Source organism: Sphaerodactylus townsendi, linkage group LG10 (genome assembly GCF_021028975.2).
Source record: "Sphaerodactylus townsendi isolate TG3544 linkage group LG10, MPM_Stown_v2.3, whole genome shotgun sequence".
Taxonomy (NCBI): Eukaryota; Metazoa; Chordata; class Lepidosauria; order Squamata; family Sphaerodactylidae; genus Sphaerodactylus; species Sphaerodactylus townsendi.
In genome coordinates, this window is record NC_059434.1 from 59,480,697 (window position 1) to 59,498,847 (window position 18,151).

General features: G+C 39.5%; 1 non-coding gene across 1 annotated transcript; it reads left to right on the forward strand.

Annotated features, from left to right (window-relative positions):
* Positions 1-9,201: 9,201 nt before the first annotated feature.
* LOC125440437 lies at positions 9,202-9,303 on the forward strand. Its single transcript, XR_007245703.1, has one exon. It is a non-coding gene; the product is annotated as a U6 spliceosomal RNA (small nuclear RNA).
* Positions 9,304-18,151: the final 8,848 nt, after the last annotated feature.

Consider the following 18,151-nt stretch of genomic DNA (forward strand, 5'->3'; position numbering starts at 1 on the left):
ACTTCTGAAAATGCTGTCATTTTGTGACCTTGCTTACAAATTAGCTTCACCATGCTTCCAGTTAACCAAAGCAAGTTAATATTTTATTTTTCATATTTAGCATTTATAAGCATGTTGTATTACTGAGCAACAGATCAATGCAATGGCAGATCATGTCAGTTAATACAGACAATGTTACATAATGCAGTGTCACATATTATGCAGAGACAGATCTAAATTTGCTCTACAGTCTTAAAAAGGCCCGTTCCTTATTCAATCTATTTCTCTTCCTTTGGCTACACACAATAAATATTTACTGCTGCTGCCATTCCTCTTCTTCGCTCCTGGCATCATGACCCTCCAGTAAAAGAGCTGTTGCCCACAGTTTCTCCACCACTAGCCTACGCAAAAATCTGCTTCGTCATTGAAATGACTGAAACTGGCCCAGAGGCATAGCTGGGCCAGAGTGCACCCGGTGCGCACTCTGTGTTTTACGACTCCCTCCGCAGTGCCCTGCCCCCCCCCCCACTTTACTTTACTTCAGCCTAGAAAAGTGGCCTGTTCCCTTCAGGCTGAAAATGGCCTGGTGGAAACTATACTTCCCATGAAACCTTGAGGCTTGCAAGGTCTCCTGGGAAGTATAGTTCCCGCCAGGCCATTTTCAGCCTGAAGGGAACAGGCTGCTTCTCCAGTCTGCACTGGATTCAATAAGGTAAGTGTGGAGGTGGTGGTGGGCGCTGCAGGGGCAGGGGGCAATTTTCGTTCCCCAGGCATGCGCCTGGTGCAACTCACACACCCCGACCCCCTGGTAGCTCTACCTGTGAACTGGCCTTGGATGTTAGTGGGGAGGTAGGAGGTAGGACAGGGGTCTGCAACCTGCGGCTCTCCAGATGTTCATGAATACAATTCCCATCAGCCCCTGCCAGCATGGCCAATTGGCCATGCTGGCAGGGCTGATGGGAATTGTAGTTCATGAACATTTGGACAGTCGCAGGTTGCAGACCCCTGAGGTAGGAGGTAGGGAAGAAGCTTGGGATTCTTTTGTTCATACGCTAAGGGTGAAGCAACATGAATCTACTTTACTCTTAGATCATTAGAATTATTTTTTGTTGATTCAGGGTTTTTTTACTGGAGATACTACGAATCAAACCTATTTGGGTACATCATCATACAATAAGCTTCAAAAGCCAAACCGTAAATAATAACCTATTTTTCCTGATAGTGGTTACTTTTTTGGAGTTTATGGGTTAATTTATTTTATAATCAGCAAGGATGAAAATCCTGTAAGAAGATGGGCAGTGGAATCCAGTATCACTACAGTTTCAATCACTAAAAATTGAGCATCTTGTTTGAAGTATGATAAATCATGAAATCTGTTGTCTGCTAGATCTCTTCCAATAATTTAGTTTCCTATAATTTCAACTGCAGAATTTATCAATCATTGGTGAGATGGATATCACGGTTTTTATTAACCCAATTTCAGTGCCAAACTAGTATGCACTTCATTCTATCACATCACTTAATATTATCTCTGGCTGTTGTGGTTATCATTTGTGACATCTGGTGTAAGTACAGAATCATGTAGATGGAATGTCATTCCCTTGATGTTAGTGGCAAAATTCCCATTGATTTTAATGGAGCAAATGTTTCACCCTTGGACTTCGTATTTGGGAACATATTCTGTATCTGAAGAGGCTCCAGTTCAATATGTATATCACAGCCAAGATGTGACATATTGATTCCATAAAGCACAAAATAGTTTATAGGATATTTCTAAATAGAAAAGGAATTATTGTGTAGTTTAATATCAATCTATCTTGCTCTTTGGAATTCTACAATATACTTTATTTATTAAATTGAAACAGCTATATCCTACCTCTCAGCCAAAAAGTATTTTTGAGGCAGCTTGAAGCATGGTCTCACATAGCATACAACCTGAGTTGCCATGGTTAAAATGCTTTAGATCTGGTAATGATTAAGATGCCTTAAGTATGGCACATGTGCATTCTCTACCTTCTTTTATGATACTCTAGAACATCTAGGAAAACCAATATCATGTTCTGCAAAAAGAAAGTGCAGGTGAGTGAAGAGCAGTATACACTTCCAGTCAAAGTGACAGTCTAGTTAAAACATAAATGCCATTTTTAAAAATGGTAAAAAACCCAACAGAAGACATTCTGTAGTCTTTTTAAAAATTTCAAGTGTAAAAAGATGAAAAACAGTTTTCAGTCACATAAAGGTGAGGTCTATACTCATCAATGAACAGCCAATTATAAATGTTTATTCAGATCAGGAATGCAGGCAGCTGGAAAATGCACATAGTACAAACCCCAACATCTATTGTCCATTTGGTGGGACATCAGGAATTGCCAGATTTCATGCTCCCAACAAAATGATTTACAAATTACAAAAGTAATTGTAAGGATATGTACAATTATATGACTTGTTAAAGTGCAGTATATGTCTTCATTAACTCCAGTTTCTAACAGAAAATACACATGTTTTGCAGAAGTTTCTTGCATAACACTTTAGAAAACTTCTTATATTTGCAGCTGACCACAGTTCAGTAATGCTGTTTTTCTGTTTCTTCTATTTGTAGTTAGTGACTTAGGAGAGCAAAAGTTGAACAAATGATATTCATTAATAATACTTGGCTCCAAGAAAGCTCCACTCATTGTGTAGAGCTGACACCCAGCATATTGTTGGCAAAAAAGTATCATTTCAAGACAATCGCTTTTTGCACGTGCCCCATTTAATCACATATGTATCGTGAATTTCTTCCAAAGAACTCCAAAATGGTTGGGCTGGTGTTACTCATGTAGTATGCATTATAGGCTAAATGTTAGTGACTGGGTCAAGTTCACACAGTAACTTTATGACTAGTGAAGAATTTTAATCAAAATAACTAGGCCAAGTCCAACACTTTACAAAGTTGCTCACTGTTAAGAGACAATACAAATTTCTTCATCCAATGTACTGCTTTTGGTGTTTTCTCCAACAGTCATACAACAGAATTTAAAGGAAAATGCACAGCTTCCACATAATACCAATATTGTTCCATGGCGTTTTCTGGAACCAGAATGGTAAATTCCAGGGTAATTTTATCCTGGCTCCTCTCTTCGCACGGCTACACGTTTCCATGAAAGAACTGAGTTAAGACTGGGAAGTAATACTCACATTTCTTTCACATGAGCCTGGTACTTCTGTATTCACATTGCAAGTGTCCTGCATTCTGATTGGCTGTTGTTTTTGAGTGGCAGCTGCAAGCTGAAAGCCCCTCATGCCTGGTGTACCGCATTCTGATTGACTGTTCTTTTTGAGTGGCAGCTTGAATGAACGTCAGATGGCTGGGCGGGAAATCAGGTGGCTGGGCGGGAAAAATAAACTAGATCTGATTGCTTTTGGCATGGTAGCAGGCTCCAGCAGGCTCATCCTGGGATTTTTAAAAAGAACCTCCAATTTGGTGATTTTTAAAAAATCCTGGGATAAGGAAAATGCTGTGGGGCAACCCCAATTTAGGACTGAGAACCATGCGAAAATCTTACACAAACTGAGATATTTCACTTGCCCATCTTGGGATATGTAGACCGTGCAGAAAACACCCATATGTGATTAACATATGGATTGTGGCTGCATGAATGCCATAGATACCCAATGGCTGGTAGAGCTGATTATTGGCAAAATACCCATGCTTCACTTCTTCCTTCACCACTCCTTTTGGTGACCAGTAAGTGTCTAGCCACACTATCCATTTTTATGTAGCAAACATAGATGTCACTCACTTGATGAAGGGAATCCAAATCCCCCATGAAATAGAACTATGTTGGAGTCAGATCAGTGACAACAGTAAAGCTTCCTATAATAATACTACTTTGACCCTATCACATGGAAATTAATGTTTCTTTGGCAGTGAATTTTGGGGCTATAAATGCATTGTGTATTCATTACTTCTGAAAAAAAACCTTACATATTTGGTATTATACCAAAATGTACAAAAGAACAAATATGAAGCTTTTAAAACTACATGAACAGTTCTCTTTATGCAACACCCCCAAAAGTTTTAAATACTTTAGTTTGATTGTAGCATGCCTGACCAGACAGTAGGAAAATAGAAGATTTGATTCAGTCGGCTTCTTCACTCAATATCAGCCAATTCCTCTACAACAGTTCCCATTTCATATGGCTTTTGTCCATACAGGTCCATGCATGATAGATGGCATAATAATTTTGGTGGTCAAAATGGACACTCCTCTCTCTTTCATCAGCGGAAAAGCTGTCTGGATCCAACCCATTGTGTAATAAACTGGTTTGAAAAAATTCAATCATCCTACATGTTACTTGATGGTTTCTAGCCAATTGGATATAGGGGGAAATTGCTTTGGAACCAAAATATAGATCCTCTTGGACCTTGAGCAAGCAAAAGTTGAGCCTCTACAACAAAGACTTTGGAAGTTTGGTTGTGCTTGTTTTAATTTGTTTCTCACTGTTTTTAAACATACATAGTTTGATTGGTACTGTGATAAATTTAATTCACGCAATTCCAGAACTCGGTTCCAAGGGGAAAAAAGCTGAGGAAAGAAAGGATCAGTCATCTTGGCATTCCAGCCAGTAACATTTTTGTAACCTTTCTGAACTTTAACAGCTTGACAAGCAGGGGTTTTTTTTAAATAAACCTCACTGAATTCAGTGGGGTTCACTACAAAGTGTGTTTAGGATTGCAGTTCTGAGCAGAGGGAAGGCTGGTCACAGAACTTCCTAATCCACTCCACAATGTTATTACCTCTGATTGGGATATGATTTGGCAGAAAGATCAACCCCCTCCCACTACTCACCCTGCAGCCATGGCTGCTTTTCACAAAGATTTCAAGCTCCTCCCTAAGTTCCTTCTATCATGTAATTTATTTGGGCCTTGAACTAACATATCAGATCTTGGAACTGCTGCTTGTCAACACTATATAAATCCCCAACTCAAAATGTTTAACTCTGCACAGAGTGTATGAAAGTCCTCCAAGACCTTTAATTGGCATCAAGATGTCCTAGATCTGACAGCTAGATGCCTATGTAACACCGGAATATGTTACTGTATAAGGGGCTCCGTCCCCGGAGCCCCTCGGGGACGGGGCGGTATAAAAATCGAAATAATAAATAAAATAAATAAATAAAAAAGAACTGAGATTTGAATATTCATGGTTTCATTCATATTGAATTTGCTAACCTGCCTTTGCAAATTAGTTTCATCATATAAAAACTCAACTGCAATACACTGAGCTTTTCCTGAATTAATACCCTTCCCCCATTTACACATCTCTTGTGTGTTCTTAAAGGAGCAAACACTTATATATGATGCTTATATTCCTTTGGTGTATTTGATGGAGACATCCATAACCCCCCTTTTAACTAAAGATTTGTGTAAAAGGCATGCTGCATTTTTCCAATAATGCATTAAATTCTTTAACATTGTTGTTTCTAATAATCTATGGACTGTTTTATGTGGAATAAAACCAACCACTGAACACAATTTGTCTCCTATGTTTCCTTGTTTAACATCACTAGTGGAACATTCTTTTAGGTTTATGTTAAAGTACACAGAGAAATTCCTGAGGCTGGCAAAGAAAATGTTTGATAAGCTTTAGGGTGCCATTATTTACAAAAGGCTTGTGTACCACAGTGGAAAGTTAAGAAGTACAGAAATACCTCTGAGGAGATTAACTTCTTCTTTTATGCCTTATTTAATTTCCCAGTGTTTGCTATTGCTTTAAATATTGTTTCTAGGCTCTGGTTAATATTGAAGTAAGGCTGGGGAATGTGAACTCCCATTTTGGTTAATATGCTATTCTAGCCATGAGGCTATAATACATTCCTTAAAGTAAATGAGGCATATGAGTATAAATTGGAATTCTTAATCCCAAGAAAGGCTGGAACAACCAGTGATTTCTTCTGAAGGTAGATAAAGCAGATGGCAGCTAAGGCAGCAGAATTTGGGCAAGAAAATGTGGGAAAGGGGCATATGTTTTGGCAAATGTTCTTTAAAAATGGATTTCTTGTTCATGTAGGACCAATTTAGATGTTTCTCATCACCCACAGTTAACATCAAAAAAGCCCCATGTAGATGTTTCATGGTGAGGACAAACAGTAATGCTTTAGAATCTCCAGCATTTTACAGAAAATATACAATATTATTGCACCAAGGATCACTGAAAGCCTACTGACATTACTCATGGTTGTAAGCTCTACTCAGTGTGCCTACATTTTCATTATAAAGGCAGCAGTTCAAAATACAACTCAGCAGCCACAGTCGATGAAACAGGACTGTGTGCATTAGCTTAATAGCACTTTAACTGCTGGCAGGCGTTTCTGCCGCGGAGAGAGCGAGAAGCAGCTAGGTGGGCGCATTTTCGCCCGACCACGGCCTTCAGGGACCGTCCGCATGGATGGTCCTGCAAAGAGCCAGGACGCCAGCACTGCGGAGTGCCGGCGCCTGGCCGACCCGGCAGGTCCCTGGGCCTCTGGCACATCGGCGGAGCACGAGGACCGCCCTGGTCTTTTCCCTCTGGCGCCTGCTCTGGCGGCGAAGGCGTCTGAACGCTAAGCGGCTTCGCCAGGGACCGCCCCACCGGTCCTGCAGCGCCTGCTCTGGCGAGCAGGAGCGAAGAGGCGTGTCCCCAAACAACGGCTACGCTAGGAGCCTGAAACCAGGGACCGCCCCACAGTCCCTCTTGGCGCCTGCTCTGTGGCGCGGGGCGAAGTGTCCCAAACACTAGCCTTCTTGCCAGGCAAGGGATAGTAGATGCCCGGGTGAGAAGGAGGGATGGGAGGAGTCTCGAAGCGGCTGCCGTTCATTTCGGCAAAGCGGCCCGAAAATGGCGTTTCCCCAACAAGAGCACTTCTGAGCGCTCTGGGGAAACGCCGGCTTCGCGGCACGAGGGCGGCTCGAGGGCGGCGTGGCTGCGATGTAGCTGCGCCCCCTGTGCGAATGGCGGCCATATTCCGCCAGCGCGGAAACGGCCTTGGGTAACTGATATAGGTCTAATACTCTTTCCCCATTTAAGTCATATGTTATAGGCAATGGGGTGCAAATATTCCACAGGTTTTAGGCAAGGGCTTTTAAAAAATAGTATTCACCAGTTCTGAGTTATGGCACCTTTTGGGGGGGGGGGCTCTCCCAAGTCCTGATCCTCATGTCCTGGGCCACTACATTCAGCCAGAGAAAGAGAGGGTGGACCTGTAGGAACAGTCTTGTGAGGATCTGCAGAGAAAGAGGAGAACTGATGGAAATCAGTGCAGATATATATGAATACTGGCACTGTTTTCTTTTTTACTAAAAAGCACTGGTTTTATATTATTCTCCATTATGTTACCTCCAAATAACTGGACTGGGACTTTCTTGAAGAACAAAGGTGTCGCCACCCCAAGATAAATTAGCATGTAAACAGACTCTTGGCTATTTAAATGTTTAGTGGATACGCATGAAGACTGAACAAAAACCCATAAAACTTGATCATGGGAAAAAGATGGTCTGTTTGTTACTTGTAGTTGCTTTGATAAAACAAAGTACATTTTGAGGGCATTTAATTCTGTTTACTTGTTTCCTCTGTGTTCTAGGGACTGAGCACCACCAGCAGCCATTCATGGTTGTCTACTAAAATACCATTCCTAGTCTGTGTTACCACAAAATTGCCTTATTAATTTTTTCCAGTAGGCTGGAAAAAAATTGTTGTTATGGTTGTTATTAGGGAAAGCCTTTCATTACTCTTCTTTGGCTGCAGCACAGATTTATACAGGAAATTCAATAGTTCAGGACAAAAGGGAATATCTGCCTCAGTGAGTGGTACAACACAAAAATGCTTCAGCTACCTTCACAAAGCAGTCTTTAAAGTGGTTTATAAATATCCAGTGTCAATCCAGCCTGAGATGCAAATTCATGCTTCACATCCAATAACAAACTGGGGTCAGATTGTTGCTACAGATTTCACATTTGCATCAGCTGTCCACCATCATGATGATGGAGTTGCTCTGTTTATGCAAGCAACCTCTTTTGATGTCCTCTTTGATGTCCAGCATGCAGAGTTTATTTAAAATTTTATGTTAAAAAGTGCTGTTTATATTATAAAGCCTACTAATAAAGGCAAACTGTGCTTTAAGGCAGATGATTACAATTTTGCCTGTGAAAAGATTCTGTAGAAGTAAAATGGAATGGAATAATAGAAAAAAAGAATTTAATTTTATAAAATAGGGTATAATAACATGGACAAACACTGTTTTCTGATGAAGATATGAGGATGCCATACATTAAGGCAGAACATTGGTTCATCTAGTTCAGCATTTTCTACTTGAGCTTTTCAGAGTCTTAGGGGAAAAATAAATATTTTCCAACTGAGTTGAGATCAATTAATTTGAGATGCTAGGGACTAAACCTTTGACTTTCTGAATATGAAGTATGTATCCTACCATTCTGCAACACCCCCTGGGTAATAATCAACGAGGAATTATTAGACAGTTGTGGGATCAAAAGGAAGCAAAGCAAACAAATGCAGTTCTTGAATGTATTAGCACTAGTCCACATATTGCTCTGTACACAGATATCACCAAAAATGGCATCCCTCTGGGAAACTTAATAGAACAAGTGCTTCCTTCATGTGATAAGCTATGCTACTCCCTTCCTATGTGCTTTGTGATATTCTACTTCTAGTCACTGGCCATATTGTTTTTCATTCATGGGAGTGCTTTTTCTACTTTAATTATGGATATTTGGAAATCAGATCTGTTTTTCTATTATACGCTCCTCCTGTTTCTCCTTTAAAAAAGCCCTTAAGTGTAAGGAGGTGTTGCTGGATATCAAGATCAATTCACACTATGGTATTCTCCATTACTGTGTATGGGTGTGAAAGTTGGACAGGAGGAAAATGCCAGGAAGAAAATGGATTCATTTGAAATGTTGTGTTGGAGGAGAATTTTACAGAGTTTTACCAAAAAGGCAAATAAGTAGGTTCTAAATAAAATCAAACCTGAATCAAACCAAGAAGCTGAAATGATTTAACTGACGTTATCTTATTCTGATCATGCCACAAGACAAGACTAACTGGAAAAAACAATAATGCTAGGAAAAGTTGAAGGCAGCAGGAAAAGAGAAAAAACTCACCATGAGATTAGAGTAACTCAGTCAAGGAATCCAGGGCCCACATTTTGCAAGGCCTGAGTACAGCTGATAATGATAGGACTTTTGGATTTAAACAGCTCTTATACTAAATTTGGAAGCCTACAGAGCAGATTAGCATGGCCCCTGCACAAAATAACATGCACATTCTTGAAGCATTTCATATGGGAGGTCATTAATTCATAGTTCTCATAACTCATACACTCTTGATGGCATATAAAACACCTCTTTGTGTTATAATACATTTCCATTCCATATTGTGTATGTGTAAACTGCTGTTAAGTAGCAGCTATCCTATGACAACCCCAGTAAGATGTTTTCAAGGCAAGTGAGAACCAGAGAAGGTATACCATTGCCTTCCTCCACAGAGTCTTCCTTGGTGGTCTCCCTGCCAAGATCTGTAATTTCAAATGCTAGGCCATCTTTGTTTTAGAATACTCTTCTTGGGTCTTATACTTTGATTTAGTCTTTGTTTTAGAATGCTCTGCTTGTAGTGCCTACCTAGTTCTATTAGGTAGGCACTACAAGCAGAGCATTCTAAAACAAAGATTGGCCAGTACATGGTGGATGAAGCATTCTACTTAGTTCTTAGTTCAACTCTTTGGGAGAAGATAAAAATAAAAAATAGAGCTTGGAGTATCTACATAAAGTGGTGCCCAGGGCAAGCACTGAAATTGTGTCTCCCTGCCTGACACACAGTATGGAAAATCAACATGATGAACTCCTTTTGGAATTGAAGGGAGAAGGAGGGTAAGAGAAAATGGGTGAAGAGGAGGCTGGTCAACTACACATAAGAGCCAGGGGTTTGGTGGGATACATAAATAAAAACCATTTCAACATGATTGCATGCTCAAGGGAAGCTGTCTCAGAAGCAAATTGAAAGAAACATTGCAGATAAAGTGCTTGGTAAAACAATGGAGGAAAAATGAAGGGGAAATGTTTCAAGAACTAAAAGGAGGAAAAATATGTAGAAATCAAAAGAAAAAAAGAAGGATCTGGTTGCAAGATACATTATAAATGACTTGTGCAGAAAAGGCCATCTGCTTAACCACTCTGAGACCTGTCCCAAAATTCTAATTCAGAGGTTTTCTGAAGGATACCATGAAGGAAGCCACTAAAAGATCTAGGAAAGTTGGCAGGATCTAACTTCCTCTGTTCTTTTGTCAATGCAAGTCATCCAAGGCTCACATTCAATGTATCTATCTTTACATGCTTTTTTGTGTGTGGCAAAGCTACTGGATTTCATTGTATTCTGCTTTTCAGAAGTTTATATTAGCCAACTGAGAGAACAATAGAGTAAAACACAAACATAAAAACACATGTTTCCAGGTTCTTCAAGTGTACCGTAAAAAGAACTGAAGTGCCTGGGGAGATGTTGTTTCTGGGGCCTTAACCATTTACTTATGTTTCTTCAAGTATTTGCTATCTAATAGGACATTAACTTGTTATTATATATTTTAGTTCAATTTTTTCAGGCTGATTGATCAAGAACCATAAACACTGAACTTTTAACTGTAAGAGCTGCTTTCAAAAACAAGGTGCTAAAACAATGAAGGTCTTCGATTTTTGTTTTGCAAGCAAGTAAGCCTTTATTGGCATAGACAACAGTACAACAATAGTAAAAAAAACTGATTTAAAACATACACAGTATAGAAAATAAATGTTAAGTGGAGAGAAATCTACTGGCATTTAATAATTTCCAGGAGAAAGTCTGCCACTATCATACAGAGAGAAGGATCAGGATTGTACAGCAAGTAGTGTAATCTAAATAAATTGGGGAGTTCGGGTAAATGTAAAGGAGTAAGATTCACATACTTGGATCTGATTTCCTTGAATCTGAAACTGTGTAGTAATTGGTGGGCCAGAGATTCAACTGAGACATCATTACACGGGCACAATCTTTTAGCCTTTTCTTGCTTGTTAAATCTGCCACGTAACAAGGCAGAAGGCATAACATTAAACTTGGCAAGCATTATGACTCTCCTTTGAGCAGGGTTTATTAAACAAAACAGGTAGTGTGCCAAGTGGCCCTGTTCAAATGAAAGAGAAAAATATAGGGGGAAGCATGTTTTCTTGGCTGCGGTGATTAGGGTAGAGAACTCTCTATCCCTAGTAGCAGCTATCCTATGACAACCCCATGACCTATGACCTTTTAATTTTCTGCAGGCTTCTGAATAGGACAAAGGGCAAAGTGAATCCACTGACAGTCCAATAGAAGCCATTTTTTCTTCGATTATGAATGGGTGTCAGAGAGGTTGGAATGGGTGTCAGAGAGCAGACGGTGGACCAGGGAATTACAGTCCGAGAGAAAATGGATTTACAGCCAGAATCTAAAAGCCCTCAGCCAAGCGGCTGATTCCAAGGAGTTTTGACCTAACTCCAGACAAAGGGCTGCATAGGGCAAGCAATTTGGGAGTCCAGTTATCTTATGATAAAATTTAGATTGAAGGGAATTCAAGGAGTGGTTAATAGCTTGAATCCAAATTGGGACTCCGTAAAGCAATCTTGAGGCGACTTTGGCATTGAAAAATTTGAGGGCAGGAGGGATAAAGGAATGGCCACAGCTGTAGAAGAAACTTGGTAATGCTGACATACTGTTTAATGAAGGTCTTGTATAATGTTCAAGTCTTCATTTTCTGCTTCTTTGCGATATTCAAATAACCTCTCAAAGGAGGATCTGGGGAAGGAAGATTTGCATGAGAAGCAACTCCCTACTATCATTTCATAATTTCAGATCTCAGAGCAAACTATAATATGTGCAATGAAATGCTTTATGTTGTATCCTAGAGATCGGCATAGATGGTATTTATGCAGATTTCTACGGCTGGCCAATTGAGCAAATCCATCCTACTGTGCAAACCCATTATTTCAGTGGCAACCCCATTATAAAAGGTTATCAAACAATGGTTATATTCCTAGAGTTACTCTGCCATAGCAGTATTGAATTAAATGTGTATAGGAGTGAGTTTAATCACCCCAGGCTTCTCAATTTTAAAAAATATCTGATGTTGTACTTCTCAGTCAGCTTGCTACATGCTGCTATGCTATATCAAATGCCCTAACCATGACTGTTGTTGCTGGCATATTAGCATCAATTTATACAGCATAGCATCATGAGTTGATTCTCAGTTCAACACATGTTTTTAGAATTGCATAGAAGTAGCTCTACACCTCAGCATCGACTTACCTTCTGTGAATATACCAGGTCAATCAGCGCAGTATACTTTTCAATTCATCTGCGTATCTCACCCTGCGATTAGTGAAAAGTTCCTGAGGTAACTTCCAAAGAGCAAATTTGTTTTTATACTAAATATGTTTCACTGCATAAAAGCAGTTTATGAATAGAATGACAAAAAAACATTATGTTAGAACAGTCAAGTGTACAACCATTCACCGGGGGAGTTTTTTGGAGGGGGAATTCACAAAAGAAAATACAATTCAGTTAAGCACGTTTATGTCCCATTGGTTGAACTGGTGGCTATTTAAGCACACACACAACTTTTATGTAAGGTCAACAGTAAAATTAAAACATGCTTAATTTTAGCATAGTTGCAGATGAGTAAAAACCACCCAATGAGCATGATCCAAAAAAGACATACCCTGTGCAAACCTCATTTGAAAGCTGAGCAAAATCACAATAATGGTCTTGTCATCATCATTTCACTTCCTTCTGACCAGTGTAGCTTCAAATTCTCTGAAACACTGGGGATAATCCTAGATGGAGTTTATTCCCAAGAAAGGGCACTTAAGATTAGAGTGTTCTTCATATTGATTAGATACATATTGTCAACTTGTAGTAGTAGTTGTAATAGCTTTTGTAGTTGATTAAGATTGTACACCTGTCTTATTGGAATGTAGGCCTTAAAGACAAAAGGAAACAATTGAATAATGAGCTAGTGAAAAATTCTTGGTCGGGTTTTTATTGAGAGAGAAAATCAAGCTACAATCAGAGTAGCAGGACCTGTATTAGTTCACTGTGCAGAGTTCCTTTAGGGCAGCATTTTCCAAACTTCCAACAGCCAAGGCATCCTTTTCCACACCTGCCTCTTTGGCAGCACACTAGTATTTCTTCTACAGTACCCTACTGTGAATTATCCTGACACACAATTTGAGAATTATTACTTGAGAGTCAAAGTTCTGGTTAAAGACAAATTTTGATTGGTCAAGAGTACTATAAGTTGAGTTGGAACTGAGAAAAACTAAGGGGAAACTGTTCAGCATATATAACAAATGCCTCAGCAGCATCTATTGGTGCAATATTTCAGACAGGCTATCTAGTTCACAGATAGATTAGTGGCAATAACAAATTCAAGACCACAAATATATGTGGGTCATTATGGACCCTTAAACTGGTGTCTATTGCATCATCTGTAATTCTGCTATCAAATACTTCTTCTAAAGTTTGTGTCTTAGTCTTTGGTCTAGTACTCTGCACAGAACAGAGAGACTGAAAAGGTCATTAACCCTAGTGACCATTATCCATTCCTTTGCATCCTCACAGGAGCCACGGACACTGCAAGACATAGCTTTCAGGATATCATAAGGGATTATGAGGTTCTGGGTAGGAAGCTGAATGATCTTGAAAAACAGGTTGTCCTTTCATCTCTCCTCCCAGTTGAAGGGCAAGAAGAGAGAGAGAAGAATAGTAGAGGTGAACAACTGACTTTGCAGATGCTGCCACTGGGAAAGTTTTGGTTTCTTGGACCATGGACAGCAATTTCATGAAGACAGTCTTCTGGCAAGAGATGCATTGCACCTCATGGCAGTTGGCAGAAACATTTTTGCTAGGGGGCTCTCAAACCTTACCAGGAGGGCTTAAACTGCATTATTTCTGGGAGGGAGACAGTATTCTTGAGGACAGGAATTCGTCAAGTGCTGGAGGTAAAAGACCAAATGTTATCTAGAGAATTGAGGAAATAGTTCAAAAACCCAACAGTGGGAGGGAAAAAAAAACCTTGAATAAGCAGCCAGGGGAATGACAAATGGTCTTAGATGTCTCTACTAATGCACAGAGCATGGGAATAAACAAGATGAACTTGAAGTCTAAACACAGCAAAGAAAATATGATATAATAGGCATCTCAGAAACTTGGTGAGATAAGTCTCATGAATGGAATGTAATAATTTAAGGGTATAACTTATTTCAGAGAAATAGACCAAATAAAAAAGGAGGAGATGTAGGGATATGTCAGGAATGATTACACCTGTGAGGAGGTCCATGTCTTAAATCCTGAAAACCAGGTTGAACGTATCTGGGTAAAAATTAAGGGGTAGAAGAATAACAGTTCAGCAGTCAGTAAAGGGTTAAATGGATTCCTGTGGTGACAGTTTAACATGCCCCTTCATTTTGCATGGGTCTGATTAAATGATAAATTTTCATAAATCAAAGCATGTTCAGCAGTTTCAATAAAGTTTCAGCAAATAGGATGCCATTGCCACAAAAGTTGCCAAAGCAGACTTTTGCTTTGGGGTAGATTCTGAATGCTGCGTCTTGAGTGTTTTGTTCAGACTATAAGCCATATGTCTGTGTGAGCTATTAACAAGCAAGATGAGGCCAAATGTTCCTAGAATTAAATGTTTAATTCACGGTATGCACCTGGATGTAACACTCATGCTAAAGAGGAAGAATGAAATATTAATCATTTGGGCAGACAGTTGTGTTTGGCACTATAACATTTCCAAAGAAATGCTCAACAGCATTTCCAGTGCTGCAGTCCAGAGTTTTTCCAGAGGCCAACATTTCAGTAGGATGCAATATAACTGGATATGTTTTGCTTTTGTGCATAACTGTTTTGCATCATTATCAGGGTATCAGTTTTAAAAGAGTACGCTATATGGATAGCTCTGTTTGGCTCAGTCATCTTCTATACAAATGAACCCTACATAGTAGTTCCTGCATTTATGCTGCTATTCTCTCAGTTACACTGATCTTTCTCCCTAATTCTCTGTTTTTTTCTCTCTGTTCAAGTTTTTATAGGTAGTTCTCTGAAGAAAGGACCCGTTTTAGCATATGTTGTTCTGTAAACAATGGCATACGTTGATAATAGTGTACTGGATCCTAATAGTCCATTCTGTTAACAGCAGGAGACTCCCTCTGGTTCAAGGAGTAGAAAGTACCTTTTACTGGAAAAACACAGCCCATCTGTGAAAGCAAGTCTCCTCCTACAGACAGAAGGTTCCTTGTGTCAACAGAAGGCTCTACCATTGCTAGTATTGCCATCACCGCCACCACCACAGCATATATATCATGGTTGTCTCACAATTATGGCCTTGCTTAAGGAAAGCAACATTTCTACATTAGGAAATCAATTGCTCTACAGAAGCTGATGAAAGATACGTGTTAGGCATATGTGGTGGTTTGGATAGAATTTTTACACTTTTTTTATTTTAAAGGGACTAATTTTTGTTTGGGGAAAGAAAGAAAGCTTTAATATGTTCTGACTGACTGACTGACTGACTGACTGACTGACTGACTGACTGACTGACTTGGATTACCCTGCAGTATTGGTTCCATGCAAAAGAACAGAACACATTTAATCTGATTTTAATTTAATCGGTAATTTTGCAGTTAGAACAAGAATCTGCCAAGAGTTTGAAATAATATCATAAATAGAGAATAGAACCAATGTTCACAGTGCAAATGCCTAATACAACTCACAGTTAAATCTCACAAGTTTATTGTTGATGGCTGTACATCAAAAATGAGTTACTAATAGACTGCTGTATCCAAACTATTCTCTTTCCTGGGCTAAGGAATTTTCACAAAGATTTCTAAAGCAAGTTTTTGAATTTTCCTCGTCTTTGAATAGAATGAAAAACGTAATTTGTCAGAGTGCTTTAGCTTCTCTAGTTTAGTACCTTTAGTTTATATCACTAGTTAAAATAAATGCACCCAGACTGAAAGACATTCTTACAATAAATTGTGACTTTTGTGACCCTGGAAATTTTCAACTAGGAACAATTAACTATTAAAATAAAACAAATATGTTTTGTTCAGTTCTTTGGCTTTCTCAATTTGTGCTGAAATCACATACCTTCCTGCACTGGAAATTTTAACACACAAAGGCTGCAGTCCTAAAAATACTTTTCTGGGGGGGAAAATCCATTCAACAAATGTAAGTGCTTACTTCTTAATGGAACTACTTAGGATGCCTTTAAGTCATTCGCTTGAAGTCCCTGTGCCAACCCTGATTCTGACATGACATAGGTGACATGTTTACAGATATTTCTCCACATGTAGCCACTGCCATGCAGAAGCAGTTTTTGCTAGCCAGCCCCTGGTGCCACATATAAAATAGCACCTACCTACAGCCTGCAGTATTTTGAGATTTTTGTTGAAGAATAGGATTGTTAGTGGAAAGAGGAGTCATCCTCCTGATTCAGATTCATTGAGTATGTCGCAATTTCAACAGTTAGCTGTAGAAATAAAAGTAAAATCCCTCAGTCATCTGCTAAAATAATATTAGATAAACACTAAAATGTTCACAGTACAGCATATTCCGCAGTCTGCAGAAACAGGAAAAGCCAACATGGTGTTCCAGCATTCATGTCCTGTTCATGAATGATAGAAAAACAGTTCACATCATTAAAGTTCTTTCAACATTTTATAAAGAGTTTATTTGTATAGCCTGTCATGGCAAACTAAATAGCAGACAGAGCCAAGCATCTGATGGGAACTTAAAGATTTTTCAGTGAACAGTCATCATCACACAGGTTATGAATCAACTCAGCAGCCAGATGGGGAAGGACTTTGAAAAGGAAACTCAGAACACTGCAAATAATAAGACAAAAATGGTAATAACATAGATTCATTTAACCACAAATTGACATATGTAGACATCTTGTGTATATAATTTAGATCCCAAATTTGCGTCCTTGAAGATTATTGTAGAAATTGTTTTGAGATTTGTATTTTATTATAATTGTGTGTTGAATTGCTGCTATAAATCCCTTCTGTAAACAAGGAGGATAATCCACACTTATTTTGCAAGTCATACAAACCTTTCATAGGGGCACAGTATAAAAATGGCCACATAATTTTTCAGTGACAGTTTCTCTCTTGAGGATGTCCTTCCAACTGTGTTGCACCCTGATATCTCAGAGGAACTTCCTCAAGTATCACAATATGCCTAATTGTAGTAGCACAAGTTGTTCCTTGAGCTGACCCAGCTACTGTTGCATCCTGTTCAAGAATGTGAGAGATCTATCTAGCGGGCTAGTTATTAGTAATTATCCCAACAGAATAAATGATTACACCAATTTATTTGAATCATGGCTATTGGGGAGAGCAGCAGAATGGTTATGACAATGGTCCGTTCCACACAACACAAAAAAAGATGGCTATGGGACATCTTAAAAAGAGGCAACTGCCTCTTTTCACTTCACATACCCAAAATAAGATCTCTGGGATATGACTCCCAAAGAGGAGGGTTCTGTTGTGCTTTTGAGATGGCAAAGGGGGAAAAAGGGGAAAAGAGGCTGTTGCCTGCCCAAATGTTTTGCTCTCTGGTCAGTTTCACACTCTGCCTGGCCCAACAATTTGTGTGCCGTTCAAGTCTACCTCCCAATGAGAAGCATTGTGCTGACCTGCTCTTCATGGATCGACTTAAAGTAGCTATGGAGATAGTTATGGAGATAGCGCGTGGGTGGCGGCATTTCCCCAAAAAGAGCGCTTCCCAGCGCTCTGGGGAAACACCGGCTTCAGGCCCGAGGCCCGGGCAAGCAAGATAGGCGGCGCTTGTGCGTTGCAGCTGCGCCCCCCATGCTTGAATGGTGGCCTGGAAGCGGCGTTTTGCAGTCTCCAGGTAAGCCATGTTAATACTGCCCGTCTTGATGAAGCGGCCTCTTGGGGAAGGAGGATTTCATATAACAAATACCACTTCTTTTGGAACATGTATAAGAAATTTGCTTCCTGGAAATCAAAGTATATTAAAGGAAAAGTAACACATATTTCTGAAATCACCAGAAAAGTCAAGAAGGTCCAAATCTCCAGAAATTTCCCAAGCCAAGCATAAGTGAA